The sequence below is a fragment of the Petaurus breviceps genome, unplaced genomic scaffold, assembly GCF_028583685.1.
Source record: "Petaurus breviceps papuanus isolate PSGF00001 unplaced genomic scaffold, PetGlider_PUasm1.0 490, whole genome shotgun sequence".
In the NCBI taxonomy this organism is placed as follows: Eukaryota; Metazoa; Chordata; class Mammalia; order Diprotodontia; family Petauridae; genus Petaurus; species Petaurus breviceps.
The window spans coordinates 27,457,701-27,473,715 of record NW_027186352.1 but is presented as its reverse complement, the minus strand read 5'-3'; positions in this window follow the sequence as shown (position 1 = coordinate 27,473,715).

Sequence of the window (16,015 nt, the reverse complement as noted above, 5' to 3'; positions counted from 1 at the left end):
AAGGAAGGAAGGAAGGAAGGAAGGAAGGAAGGAAGGAAGGAAGGAAAGAAGGAAGGAAAGAAGGAAGGAAAGAAGGAAGGGAGGAAGAAGGAAGGAAGAAAGGAAGGAAGGAAATCGATGGATAGATAGATATAGATGGCTGTGGCTTCTGAGCCTTTAATTTGTTTAGAGGATAATGAAAATTCTCCAGCAAGGGGGCATCTAGAATTTTTGATATATGAGGACACACTCTAGTTTAACAGGTTAAAAAGGAACATCCTTGGGGCATTTCCAATTAGGGAAAACCTGAGTTATCTCAAACCACCAGTCCAGGTAGCCAACATTTGTTCATTTCTTCCTCTGACACTGACCTCTGCTTATTGCCAAGGCTCAACTTCTTATGCCCACTATTCTGGTACAGATCCCTGATTGGGCACCAAGCCCAGGTCCATGAGTTTTCTGAGCCCCATCACACGATGTTCCATACCAGCACCAGTCTACAGATGCTGTCTCCTGCCCTCGCACTCATAGTTCCAGACCATGTCAGTTATTGTAAAACATGGCAATTATGCTATGACTCCCAAGACGGCCTCAAGAAAGACAACCATGAGACAGAAGCAGTCAAATTTTTGCAGATGATCAGAAAAAAATGATTCTTGGACAGAACAAAAAGCCGAAGCTGAAATCAAATGAAATTTGGTAGGTAGGGTTAATGCTATGTAGAGTGTTCCAGCAAACAGTAAATATACTTAAGTAACTGAAGAAATGTATTTATAAGAGAAATTATATTATAGTATCATGGACCTAAGCTCATGGAAGCAAATGCTGAGAAACATTCACTGTCAATCTTCATGCATTTGCAAAAGATGAGTTAAATTTCATCCAATAAACATGTATTAAACATTTACTATGTTCCGGAATATACTAGGCTCTGGGACATAAAAATAAAATGAAAAGATATTTCTTACCCTCAGGGAGCTTACATGGCCCTCAGGAAGGGAAAGCATATACTCTTACCAGCTTTACTGCTCAATCCAGCCTCTACGTACATTTTCAGCCAATTTATATACTGCTTTTCTTCACTCCCTGCCATGTCCAGCCATTAGTCTTTATTCTTGGCACTCCAATTCTAATCAACATGCTTTTACAGTGACTGTCCTTCATGCCTAGAATACCATACCTCCTTACCTTGGCCTCCTAGGAGCCTTCCTTTCCTTCAAGACAGCTCAAGTGGCATCTTCTACAAACAAGATTTTCTAACTGCCCAGAGGCTAATACATCCCCCCTCAAAATTATCTGATATTTGTTTAGTATATGACGATGCATGTTCATGTCATCTCTACTGGTAGGATGAAAGGTCCTTGAGAGCAGAGGCTGCTTCTCTTGGATGTTTGTATTCCCTGGGTTAGGTACAGGGCCTGACACATTATTGTTCTTCTTCAGGTGTTTAAGTCATCTCTGACTCTTCATGACCCATTTTGGGGTGTTATTGGCAAAGATACTGCAGTATTTTGCTCTCCCCTTCTCCAGTGCCATTCCCTTCTCCAGGTCTGATGTGTAGCAGTTGCTTAATATATTCTTTTTTTTTATTTTTTTTTGGAGGGGGGAAGCCAGGGCAATTGGGGTTAAGTGACTTGCCCAAGGTCACACAGTTAGTACGTTTTAAGTGTCTGAGACCGGATTTGAACACAGGTCTTCCTGACTCCAGGGCTGGTGCTCTATTCACTGTGCCATCTAGCCGTGCCTTGCCTAATATATTCTTGTTGACTGATTGAGTGGTTGTGGTGAGGAACAATCACGAGGAAAGCTTCTGGAAGCAGATGGAGTCTCAGTTGTGCACTGAAGGAACTTAAGGTCTCAGAGTCAGAAATGAGGGAAGTGCTTCCAGCCAAAGGGGAAGAGATTTCAAAGCCACAGAGAGGGAAGATGGGATGCCAACATGGAAGAACAGCAAAGATGCCAGTTTGGTTGGAGCACAGAGTAGCTAAAGGGGAGTGATGTATGCAAAGCTTGGAAAGGTTGGCTCCAATCACAGTGTGAAGGGCTTTAAGTGACAGGCTGAGGAGTTTGTATTTTACCCTGGGGGAAGAAGGGAATGCAGAACAACAAAGCTTTCCAGCCTGGCACATATGCGCCCATGTTCCTGAGGCAATGGCAACACCAACTCACCCACTGTGCTAATTCAGCTCTGCCAGTGTTGAAGGCTTCCTGACACCGTCAGTGTTTTTCAGAGTCCTCTATCAGTCAAGGCTAAAGGCATGAAAGAAAGAGTCTAGTGATCCAAGCTGGAAGAGGCCCCTTTGGACTGTATTTTCTGTTTTCAAATAACATGTTATTATCGACTTCTGAGGCTGAAACATCAGGCTTCATTTCACCATTGTGGGAGGGCAGTGACACAAAGGGCTGGATTTGTGACCAGTGGAGCCAGGCCCAAGCCTTTGCTCTGCCACTGTGTGAATATTGGTGCTCCCTTTAGTCTCTCTAAGCTTCCATTTTCCCATCTTTAATCAAATTTGAGATACCTTCCAACTCCAAGTTTCATAATATCTTTCGATTTCTGTCTTTACCCAGAGTGCAGTTTTTGGGATGATCTACCACATGAGCAGGGTCGATAGTGTGATAGGGCCTATCTCCCAGGGTTGTTGTGAGAATCAAATGAGATACTGATTAAAAAGCACTTAGCAAAAGGCCTGGCACATAATGAACACTACATTAATGTCAGGCATTATTTTACCATTGGCTAAATCATTATTTTTTTAATTCACAATATGTCTCGAATTCATGCCTTTTTCTCTAATCTTTCCTCCATATAGGAACTGAAGTGATTTCCCTGAAGTACAAATCAGACCATGTTACTCCCCTACTCAATAAACTTCAGTGGCTCCCTATTGCCTCATTCCCATCAAGATAAAAACAAAATAAAATGTTTTTTAAAGATCCTTTGGTTATTTTTTAAATCTCTTTACAACTTGGTTCCAACCTATGTCTCTCAGTGTCCCAAAAAATTCTCTAAAGTTATGACTTTATCTCCATGGAGAGAAGTCCTTCATTTGGTGCTAGTCTTCATATGCTAGTTATTATTAGCTTGAATAGCATTTATAACAATAGCAATAATAACTACATTAATACAGAGCTTTATGACTTACCAATTATTTTACAAATATTTGCTCATTTTCTTCATATTATTTTAACCCTGAGAGGTACTATTATTATCATCCCCATTTTATATATGAAGAAACTGAAGGTGACAGAGGTTAAGTGACTTACCCAGAGTCACACATATTAATGATTTGAGGCCAGATTTGAACTCAGGTCTTAAATCTTGTTAAAACACTCTACATTTATTGTTATAACAATCTACCAAGCCTCCTCTCCCTTACTTCCTGTTCTCAAACCTGCCTGTTAATCCCCCCACTCCCACCCCACATATAACATTATCTCTGACAGCTGTACCTGTAAACTCACCCGGAATGTTCTTCTTTCTTCTCTTGCTAAAAGAATGCCTTTTTTTACTCTCCACCTCCCCATCCTTGCCACCAAGTTGCCATCACTCACTATCTCTTTAAATATTTTTTATTCACATCATGACATGCCATGTCCCTCACCCCTCATAGGGTAGAAGCATTTTGAAGGCAGGGTATGTTTTTTATTGTTGTTTTTGCACCCCATGCAGCTAGAATGGGTGCTGATAGATAGGAATTTTGTAATAAATTTAATACATTGCATTACATTTTGCTGAACTAAATTGAATTGAAATGAGTGAATATTAATAGGTCCCTCCACAGCTCTGGAATTCTTTCTTATTTTAGATTCCCTAAATAAACCCCAGCTATGAGCTTAGGCGCTAAGGCCTAGCAGTCCCAAGAAGATGAAACTTGAGCAGAGCAGAAAATCCAGTGTGACTTTTTACAGATATTTGCCAACTTCTGAAGCATTGCTTTTTCTCTAAATCTTAAATCTCTCTGCGCTTTAAGGAGTCACACCTGCTTTGTCCTCACCTTGCAGATCCAACAGAAATAATTTCAGCAGCATGGAGATCATTACACCCAGACAATGCCTCACATGAAGATTACGGAATCAATCAACAAAGAGCCTCAGAGCTGGAGAAATAATTGGATTAGAGTTTTCCACACAAAAAAATAGGGCAATGAAAACTTCAGGAATATTTAGATAAAGGCTGTCTCAAGTGCCTTTGACTTTGGAGCATTTTTTAAATTCCTGGGAGAAAAAAAAATGTAAAACATCCGCAAGCCAAGCAAATAAAAATGGGTTCTGAGAAAATTACATCCCTTTGATTGTACATTTCATTCCCCAGTGAGATGTCTGGTAACAACTGTGTTGTTTCTACTCTGAGGAAGTGGTTATCTGTGGAATGATGCCAGGTGATACCCCACTCAGCAAGTACTTAGCCAGGTAAAATCATCAGTTCTTACAGATCTGCTTTCCTCTTTACTGGGAAAGCAAGGCTTTCATTTCAGTCAGCCACAGGGTGAGCAAAGGGATGTTGTTCATATTAATTCTAAATCACTTTGCCCTGGGACTGAAACACAATTAAAATAACCACCACTGATTCCTTCTGTTTCCCACCTATCCCACACACACATTCATGCTCTTGGTGTGAAAACTCCTGTCTCTGATACAGATCAATAACTTGTATGCATCATAAATTCTTAGGGGGTTTACAGGAGGGATGAAGAGGTGCTGACTTCCCCATTGTCACAAAGCTACTATGTGTCATAGGCAGGATTCTAACCCCCATCTCCCTTTCTCCAAAGTGAAGGTAAATAAAGTCAATAAGCAACTATGAAGCACTTACGGTGGGCCAGGCATGATGTCAAGCATGGGTGATGCAGATGAAAGCAAAAAGAAAGCCAAAACTTGCCCTCAAGGAACTTACATTCTTTTGGGAAAAAGAGTTGAAAAGATGAGGAAAGGGAAGGGAGGTTAGCAGGGAGGGAAGTTAGAAGCACACACTTTTGAAAAGGGACAGAGTCAAAGTAGAGAATAGAACAAGTGGGGGTTGGGACAGGATGGAGGGAAATATAGCCAGTCTTTCCCAATATATCCACTATGGAAATGTTTTACATAGCTACACATGTACAACCTATATTGAATTGCCTATCTTTCCAGTAAGGGTGGGTAATGAGGGAGGAAGGGAAAGAATATGGAATTCAAAATTTTAAAATCAAATGTTTAAAAAATATTATTATTTCTTTATACATGCAACTGGGAAATAAGCTATACAAGCACTGGGGTATAGAGATCCATCTCACCCTACGGGAAAGTTGGAAGGAAGATGGGGGAGGATATAGGAGAGAGCAGATTGGGGGAAGGGGTATACAGTGGGATCACTGTTTATTGGTGGTGAGTAGGAGAAAGATGGAGAGAAAATTTGTAACTCAAAATCTTGTGGAAATGAATGATGTAAACTAAAAATAAACCTAAAATTAAATTTTAAAAATTAGAAATAAATGAATGGAAACTAATGGCTCTATGACCCATAAAGGTATAATAAAAGAAAAAAATGTAAAAACCGAAAAGAATAGAAGAAAATGTAAAATTTCTCATTGGCAGAACACTGACTTAGAAAGTAGATTCAGGAGACACAATATAAGAACTATTGGAATGCCTGAAAATCATAATAAAAGCAAACAAAAACAAAACAAAGCAAAACAAACATACAAACAAAACCCTTGACAACATATTTCAAGAAACTATCAAAGAAAACTGCCCTGATTAGAACCAGAGGACAAAAAGAAATTGAAAGTATTCATTGATCACCACTGGAAAGATAATCAAAGTGAAAATTCCCAGGAACATCATGGCCAAATTCCCACAGATCCAAGAGAAAGTTTTGCAAGTAGTCAAAAAGAAACAATTCAAATATCGTGGAGATAGAGTCAAAATTACATAGGATTTGGCAATTTTCACCTTAAAGAAACAGAGGGCTTGGAATATGATATAAAAGAAGGCAAAGGAGTTAGGATTAAAACCAAGAATCACCAACCCCGAAAAAAAGAACATAATTTTTCAGGGGAAAATTGACATTTAATGAAATAGAGGACTTTCAAGCATTTCTTTTTTGTTGGTGGTGGTAGTTATTGATTTTTCCTTTCCTTTTTCTAATTCAATATTCATAAGATACAAGATTTTCCCCACATTTTACTCTTATTAATTAAATTTTATGTTTATTTAATTTATGTCATTCATTTCCACAAGATTTTGAGGTACACATTTTCTCCTTATCTTTCCTCTCCCCACCATCCCAAAACTGTGAGCCTGCTGCATACCCTTCCCCCAATATGCTCTCTCCTATATCTTTCCCCATTTGCCTTCCTACTTACTAGTAGGGCAAGATGGATGTCCATATCTCAGTGCCTATGTACCTTATTTAGCTTTTCATGCAAAAATAACAATAATAATATTTTTTTAAATATTTGACTTTAAAACTTTGAATTCCAGATTCTTTCCCTCCCTCCCTCATTATCTACCCTTACTGGGAAGATAGGCAATTCAATATAGGTTGTACATGTGTACATGATTATCCATAGTGGATATATTGTGAAAGACTTACTGTATTTTCCTCCATCCTATCCCGCCACCCACTTTTTCTATTCTCTACTTTGACCCTGTCTCTTTCCAAAAGTGTGTGCTTCTAATTACCTTCCCCCGCAACCTGCCCTTCCCTGTATCATCCACCCTCTCATCCCCTTCCCCCCTATTTTCCTGTAGGGTGAGATACATTAATTAGTGTGTACGTCATTCCTTCCATCACCCAAATTCAATGAGAGTAAGGTTGATCCATTGCCTTTTGCCTTCCTGTTCTTCCCCTACATTATAAGTTTTCCCTTATCTCTTCTACATGAGATAATTTACCCCATTCTGTCTCTCCCCATCTCCTCTCGTTATATTCCTCTCTCACCTCTCAATTTCACCTTTTAAGCATCATCCCTTCCTATTCAATTAATCCTGTACCCTCTGTCTATGTATACCTGTACACATATATACACACACTCACATATGTATTCACATGCCCATATATAGACATTATAAACACACACACATACATTTATATTCCCTTTACCTATACTCATACTGAGAAAAGCTTAATAAGTTACAATTATCATTTTTCCATGTAGGAATGTAAATAGTTCAACTTTGAAAAGTTCCTTATGATTTCTTTTCCCTGTTTACCTTCTTGTGCTTCTCTTGCTTCTTGTATCTCAATGTCAAATTTTCTATACAACTCTGTTTTTTTCATTAAGAAAGCTTGAAAGTCCTCTGTTTCATTGAATAACCATATTTTCCCCTGAAACATTATACTCAGTTTTGCTGTGTAGGTGATTCCTGTTTTTAATCCCAACTCCTTTGTCCTCTGGAATATCATATTGCAAGCCCTTCCATCCCTCAGTGTGGAAGCTGCCAGATCCTGTGTTATCTCTTTGTGTTTCCACAATATTCAAATTGTTTCTTCTTAGTTGCTTGTAATATTTTCTTCTTGATCTTGGAACTCCAGAACCTGGCTGTAATATTCCTGGGAGTTTTCTTTTTGGGATTTTTGTCAAGAGGTGATAGGTGGATTCTTTCAACCTCTATTTTGTTCTCTGGTTCTAAAACATCAGGGCAATTTTCCTTGAGAATTCCTTGAAAGATGATTTCTAGTTTCTTTTATTGATCATGGCTTTTGGGTAGTTCATTAATTTTTTACATTTTCTCTTTTGCATCTATTTTCCAGGTTATTGTTTGTTCCAATGATATATTTCACATTGCCTTCTATTTTTTCATTTGTTTGGATCTGTTTAATAGTATCTTGATTTCTTATAAAGTCATTAGCTTCCATTTGCTCCAATCTAATTCTGAAGGAATTATTCTCTTCCATGAGCTTTTGAGATTTTTTTTCCATCTGGCAAATTTGGCTTTTTAAGGCATTCTTCTCCTCATTGCCTTTTTGAGCCTCTTTTTCCATTTGAGTTAGTCTCTTTTTTAAGGTATCATTTTCTTCAGTCAGGTTGTTGACTCTTTTCATGATTTTCTTGCATCATTCTCATTTCTTTTCCCAATTTTTCCTCCACTTGTCTTATTTGGTTTCAAAATCCTTCTTGAACTCCTCATATTTTTATTGGAAGTTTTTGGTACTGGAGTTCTGATTTTTTTGTCTTCCTCCTGTTCCATACTTTGATCTTTTTTGTTCCCAGAAAAGGAATCTAAACTTAAATTGCTGTGCTTACTTTGCTTCCTTTGCTTGGTCATTTTGCCACTCAATTATTTGACTTTTGAGCTTTTTGCCACAGTAGAATTCTGCTTCCAGAGAGGAGAGCTTTGTCCCCAATCACTGGGGTTTACACAGCTGCTGCAGCTATTAGTTGGGTGCCCTCTCTGAAGCCTCCACATGCTCTAGCACAATAATCATGCAATCCAGGACCTCCACCCTAGACAGTAATCTAGATTCACACAGGAAAAAGCAAGAGTGATTACCCCTCAGAATGGTCACTTGGTCTCCCTACAGTCTGCATTCAGGAGCTCTGAAGCAGCCACCTTGTGGCTGCATGGCTGCCACACCTCAGCCACTTCTCCCTCCAGGGGGAACGGTGGACCTCACTCCCAGACCCCCTGTTCTCAAAGTCCACACTGACCTTTTATTTTTCCTTTGGCATTTATGGGTTGATAATTCTGGAAACCACCACAGCTGCTGGTGATCCTTTCTCCTGAAGTCCTTTCAGCTGTGGCTGGTCAGGGCTGCCCTGAGGCTAAAACAGCTGGCTCAGGTGGGACTGGGCTCTCCTCCCAGTGTGCTGTGATGGACCCTTCCTGCCAACCTGCTAGGCTCCCTTCACCTGGAGATTTGTTTCTCTCTGTCACTTTGTGGGTTCTGTAGCTTTAAAGTTTGTTTAGAGTCATATTTTATAGCTATTTGAGTTGGTAATATGGGGATTGCATGGTGTTTTTCTGCTTCTTTGTTGCCAGCTTGGCTCTGCCCTATCAAGCATTTCTAATTAAAAGAACAGTACTGAATAAAAATAATTGACCTCCAAATACAAAATTAAGGGAAACATAAAAGGTTAAAAAGGGAACAAGAAAGAGAAAACATAAGAAATTCAATAAGGTTCAACTGTTTATATTTCTATATGGCAAGATAATATTTGTAACTTATGTTTATTACTCTAATAGCAATAAGGAGTATATGTAGATAGAGGATGTGAATATAAGGTGACTTTGATAATGATAAATGGGTGAAAAAGAAAATGGCCTGGAGGCCACATATGGCCCCCTAGATCCTTAAGTACTGCCCTTTGACTGAATCCAAACTTCACTGAACAAATCTCATTAATAAAAGGATTTGCTCTTTTAATGCCAATCAATGTCAACTTCCAAGGTTTAGAATAACAGCATGGTAACTCTCCATTTATTTAGTGACAAATTAAGGCAAAACATTCACAGAACTGAGAAAATCAAAATACAGTCATTTAGCAAGTTCTCAATTCAATCACAAAGTATAAAGTCAATGCACTACTCCACCCCTGGGAAGTACATTCATTTAGTCATTCACAGTGTCTCTCTTCTCAAATGGAGATTAGTTTCCAATCATAGACAAAGTACATTCATTTGGTCAGTCACAGAGCAGAAAAAGTCATTTCCCACCCTTGCATAACAACTGAATTATAATTATCATCAGTTAACACCAAGTACCTTCTCAAAAGGGGCATTGGAGAGTACAAAGGCCATCTGCTTCTATGCTACAACAAGGTTAAGATATCATCTAAGTATTTAATACCCAAAGAGAGGTCTTTTCTTCATCTTGATCTGAGGCAAATTCTCAGTAATCTCTGTTCCTGGGGAGACGAAGCTTAACAAAGCCACAATATACATTGTCTGTGTCCTCATTAAGTCACTCTCAGCCTAAAAACAGTCCCAGAGCCCCTGAAAATATCAGCAAGGCCCTCTTCCAGGATTTCTGTACATATATAATTCAAAAATCCTTCCTCAGGGCTTCTGAACCAACAGCAAGGTTCCAGGACCTCTGCAAGAACAGCACTGTCCTTCACCAGCAGATGAATCTGGCAAAACAACATCAAAACAGACAAAATACTGGCATCATAGTCATTTCTCCTTAGTTCTTGGCAGCTCCAGGTGGCAGCTCTCAAAAGTCCTGGGCAGCTCCAACTAGCCCTCAGCAGTCTCTTTCAGCAACTCTGGCCCCCAACAATTCTCCTCTTTCTCTGCCTCTATGATACTGGTCCCCAAAAGGTCTTTTGACTCTCTCTGCTTGGCCATTCCCTCTGCTTTGGCTTCCCTCTAAATCCATGGCACCAGCTCCTCCCAGATTAGCTGTCTCTCTTCATGTCAACAAGTCCATCACACTAGTGGGATTCACAAGCTCTGGGTTTCAACACTCAACATGAAAACCAAGCCAATACATGGGGATTTTTAAATTCCATTACCATTACAGCTCTATAAAACTTGGACTTAATCAAAAGGTCACACCAAAGGACTGAGAAGACCACATGTGGCCTTGAGGCTGCAGATTCATCCCGTTCCCCTCCTAGAGAATAATGTCAAGTAAGACTTAGGAGGTATTTCTAACAATAAGGATAATGGAGGCGATGGAACTCTAAAAAGTGATACTGTTAAAGTGCTGCACTCAATATGCTAACAAATTTGTAAAACATGACACGGGCCACTGGATTGGAAAAGATCAATTTATATGCCAATCCTAAAGAAGAACAATGCCAAGAAATGTTCAAATTATTCAAGAGTTGTTCCATTTCATATACCAGCAAGTTTATGCTTAAAATTCTGCAAGTTAGGCTTCAGCAATATATGAACTAAGAATTATCCAGAGAGCAGGCTGGTTTTCAAAGAGGCAGTGGAACTAGAGACCAAATTGTGAATATTTGCTGGATTATGGAGAAAGCAAGGGAGTTCCAGAAAACTATCTACTTCTGCTTCATTGACTACATTAAAGTCTTTGACTTGTGCAAATTACAGCACACTGTGGCAAGTTCTCAAAGAGATGAGAATACCAGATTATCTTATTTATCTTCAAAAGAGCCTGTATACAAGAAGTGAGTTAGAACTGAACAGGGAATAAATGATTGGTTTGATTGGAAAATAAGTATGACAAGGCAGTATGCTGTCACCTTATTTATTTAACTTATTGCAGAATACATGATGCAAAATACCAGGCTGGCCAAATAAAAAGGCAGAATTAAGGTTTCTGGGAAAGATATCAACCATCTCAGATATGCAGATGCTTCTATTCTTATGGCAGAAAGTGAAGAAGAAGAATTAAGACACCTCTTGATGAGGGTGAAAGAGAAGAGTCTAAAATCTAGCTTGAAACTTAACATTAAAAAACCTAAGATCATGGTAACTAGTCCCATAACTTTCTGGAAATTAAGGAAGAAGAAAGGGAAGCAGTGTCCAATTTTAGATTATTAGGCTCAAAGAACACTACAGAGAGCAACTGCAACCATGAAATTACAAGATGCTTGCTCCTTGAAAGTCAAGGTATAGAAATCCTGACAGTATAATAAAAAACAGGTTATCACCTTGCTGACAAGGGTCCAAATGATTAAAGCTATTTTTTTCCAGTAGCAATTTATGGCTATGAGAGTTTGACTATAAGGAAAGCTGAATATGGTAGAATCAATGCTTTTGAATTGTGGTGCTGGAGAAGATTTTTAAAAGTCCCTTTTGATAGCAAGGAGGTCAAATTGGTCAGTACTTTAATAAATTAATTCTGGCTTTTCACTGAAAGGACAAATACTGAAGCTGAAGTTTAAATATTTTGGCCAAATAATGAGAAGACAGGATTCACTGGAAAAGGCAGGAGAAAAAAGTGATGGCAGAGAAGGTTCAAGAGTATCATGGAAACAGCAAAAATGAAATTGGACAGAGTTAAAGAGACAGTGTAGCATAAAAGGGTCTATGCTATTGCACAATATTATCTATGGGGTCATAGATGAAGAACTGGACTTGACTGAATAACTGAAGAACAACAAAAAAAGGTAATCATCCTTCATTCTTATAAGATCAAAGTTTTTAGTCAATTTATAGAAGAAAATGCTAACATAGTTATCATGTAGTCCTGAAGAAATGAATACCAAAAGGTTTCAGCAAGGAGAAATGATAATTAAAAGATATAATATCATAAGTCCACCACAATGCCCAGATATCTGCATGATAATGAACAAAAAAAAAATCACCAGAAAACATTTGTGGTCCTATAGTATAAATGGTACAAACATTTTCACCATCATATATGTTGTCATACCCCTACAAGCACATGTATTATCAGTAGTAAAAGTGAAAATGCATATCAACCACATATGAAAGACACGTACAATGTAAACATGTATGATTGCGGTTCTTCTGGGAGGGATGCCACATCCACAGTGTTATAGGGGGATGTGTTAACATCTTTTTTTAAATTTTTTTTTAAAGCAATTGGGGTTAAGTAACTTGCTCAAGGTTACACGGCCAGTTATTTCTGGGTGTGGTGCTGAGTATCTGAGCCCGGATTTGATACAGGTCATCCCGACACTGGAGCTGGTGCTCTTACTCGCTGAGCCACCTGGCCACCCCTAAGCAATTGGGGTTAAGTAACTTGCTCAAGGTTACACAGCCAGGTGTTTCTGGGTGGGTGCTAAGTGTCTGAGCCCGGGATTCGATCTCCAGGTCTTCTCAACACTGGAGCCAGTGCTCTTTACTCGCTGTGCTACCTGGCCACCCCTATGTGTTAACATCTTAATATAAGTGTTTTTGCAAATCTTTTTGTTTCCCTTTGTCTTCATCACTTGGCTCATGGTCTCTAGGGTATGATGTCTGCTAGAGCCACCCTGAGAAGATTAGTTCCATAGCTCTTAAGTCATAGCCAAACTATCATGAGTTGACAGAAGCTAAGGAGTATGTTTTCTGCTAGTGTTAATTCTCATTTTTTCATTTCATTCTTCACTCCAGGAAACTAATTTATGGTTAGAGATTCCCAAGATCTTCTCAATGTTAATACCACATGAATTTGGGCCAGAACAAAAAAATAAACTATGAATGGGATGTCATAATTTCCCTACCTTCCTACCTCAACTTCCTTCATTTATTATGTTTTTGTTCTTTGTTTTGTTTTTTCAGTATCACAGTCCCACTGTTTTTGGCTATATTTTGGCTAATGAAAAACTTTTTCAGTCTCCCTAAATACAGAGTAATTAGAGGATATTACACAGTAGGCTAGGCAGAATTATTTTTTCTTCATCTGAATGGGTTATTCCAACTTTGTGTCTTCATAAAGAAGATGTATATCCCCACTTCTTGGTGAAAATTGACCCATTCTATGACTGTCCATATCATTAATGGAGGATTGGTCTATCTCTTTCAAATGTCTTTTCATATATCTAGTTCCTAGATCTGGCTGGTGCCTTCTTACAAAAAGATTCTCATCCATGGATGCAAATTCAGAGTAGAGCATAAATATATATTAGAAAACCACCAGAAATGGAAAAGCTATAAATTTATACAAATTGCTTACTAGATCAATTCTATGTCATGAGTTGTACTAAATGATCTCTCTAAAGTTTTAATATCAGGAGCTAACCTTGAGTATAGACATTAATCACAAATAAAGCATGGGAGGTCAAAAAGGAAAAATCCAATAGAGTTTTGAATTAACAATCTACTTTTCCCCCTAACTCCCTTGAAGCATCTAGCAAAAAAAAAAAAAAGTAAATAAATAAAAACCTTAAAAATCGACATAATAAATATTAATAGGTAGTAAGTTACCAACTTTCTAAAAGTGACTTCCATTTTATAGTCAAAAATGATCACATCTAAAGCCTTTATTTTGCAGATGGAGACTTTGAAACTATAATCATTTTTTCTTTTATTTAAACTAAGATCATATGGCTCCCATACTCTTTGAATCATATTATCTCAGTTTGAAAGAGACCACAAAAGGTCTTCTAATCTATCCCCTGCTGGAGAAGGAGTCACCTTTACAACATCCCCCAAAACTTTTCATACATGATCTGACTCCTGTTGTAGACATTGAAGGTATGAACTGCATTATTAGAATGAAAATTTCCATACTAGTATCCAAAGAGGAAAGGGTAATAACTCCTGCCCCATAAGAACTCCCATCTTGATATATAAAAGATAGATGGATGACAGAAAGATATGCACAAATGTATATGCATGCATTCATGAATATTTGTATGTGTATGTGTAGATATAGGTAAGCAAAACAAATCTGCACATTTCTGAAAATGTAGATCTTCAATACTTATAGCCTACCACCAGTATGCTGAGGAATAGGAGGTATGCCTCACCATTAGTCTTCAGAAGTCTGAATATTTTATTTTTTTACCTTATATACCTTCTCCATTTACAGGAAAGAAATCAGTGCCATCATCTGGCAGCTTTCTGATTTGATTATAATTTTTTGAGCAAGAGTATTTCTCTACTTTGAGTTAAATTATGTATATGATGCTAAAGTAAATAAAATATTTTAAACTATCTTGCACACTAAACACCAATAACCATTTTTACAAGATAGTAAAATGGTCAATCAACAAGCATTTTTTATCCATAGCATGTGATGACTGACTTTGATAGCCTTAACCCTTATCAGCAATCCAAGGACCTAAAACAAATCCCAAGGACTCATGGTAGAAAATGCCATCCACTGCTACAGAAAGAACTATGGAGCCTGAATGCAGCAAAGAAGACTATTTTGGGGACAGACAGGTGGCACAGTGAGTAAGCGCACTGGCCCCAGAGTCGGGAGACCTGGTTTCGGTTCTGGCCTCAGATATTTAACACCCACACAAAATAACTGGCCATGTAACCTTGAACAAGTTACTTAACCTCGATTGCTTTATTAAAAAAGAGGAAGAAGAAGAAGACTATTTTCTTATTTTGTTATAGTTGTTTTATTTTCTTTCTCAAATTTTCTCCCATTTGTTCTAATTCTTCTATACAACATGACTAATGTTAAAATATGTTTAATAATAATGTATATGCAGAAACCACATCAGATTGCATATTGTGTTGAGGAGGGAGGAGAGGAGGGAAGGGGAGAAAATTTAAAACTTATGTAAGTGACTGTTGCAAACTAAAAATAAATAAATTAACTTAAAAACACAAGTGTTTATTAAGCATTTGTTATGCACTAGACTCCATCCTAGATGCCAGGGCTACAAAGACAGAAAACAAGAGTCCTTAATCTCAAGGAACTTACTTTGATACACTTAAAAGTGTCCCCTCCCCCAAAAAAACCAATTTGGCATATCATTGTGTCCAGAAATCTGAAAGAAAATCCTGCCTCAGCATCATATCTACCTGTTTCACTCTGAGCAAGTCATTTAACCTTTCTAAGACTCGGTCCCCTCATCTGTAAAGTGGGAATAATAGTCCAGTGGTTGAGCTCCTGGGATAGTTTTGAGGATTAAATAATATAAGGTGTGCTAAATGCTTTTTGGACTTAAAGAAGTATGTAAATGTAGCTGTTATTATCACTATAATTCTCAAGAGGTATGTCAATAAAGATATAGCCCTGGCTGATTTATTACATTGAAAAAAGGCTTCAATAGTGATTAAGTAACCAATTTTGTTCCCCTTCTCTGAGAACAAGTTTAGACAAGTTCAGGTTGTCCTATAGTGAATTCTTCAGACCACAGCCACTGTCAAATATCTACAAGTCAGCAACAGTGTTGTAACCAGCACTGATTGAGAGATCACCCACAGGTGTGACTGTTCTCAAGAACTCCAGTCATTCCATGTTACCACTGGGATAAAAGACAAAATCTGTTAGATATTAAAGTCCCTCCCAATCTGGCTCCACTTTGTCTTGCAGCTTATTTGCACATTAAACCTTATTAGGCATTCTCTATTCCAACCAAAATGTTCTAGTGTTTCAAAGAAGGCATTATTATTTCCTCTTTCTTTTCCTTTACATAGAATTACTGCCACTCCTGGCATGAATTTCCTTCTCCCCTGAAACAATCCCTAGTTTCTTTCAAGGCCCAGTTAGAGTGCCACGTGAGAT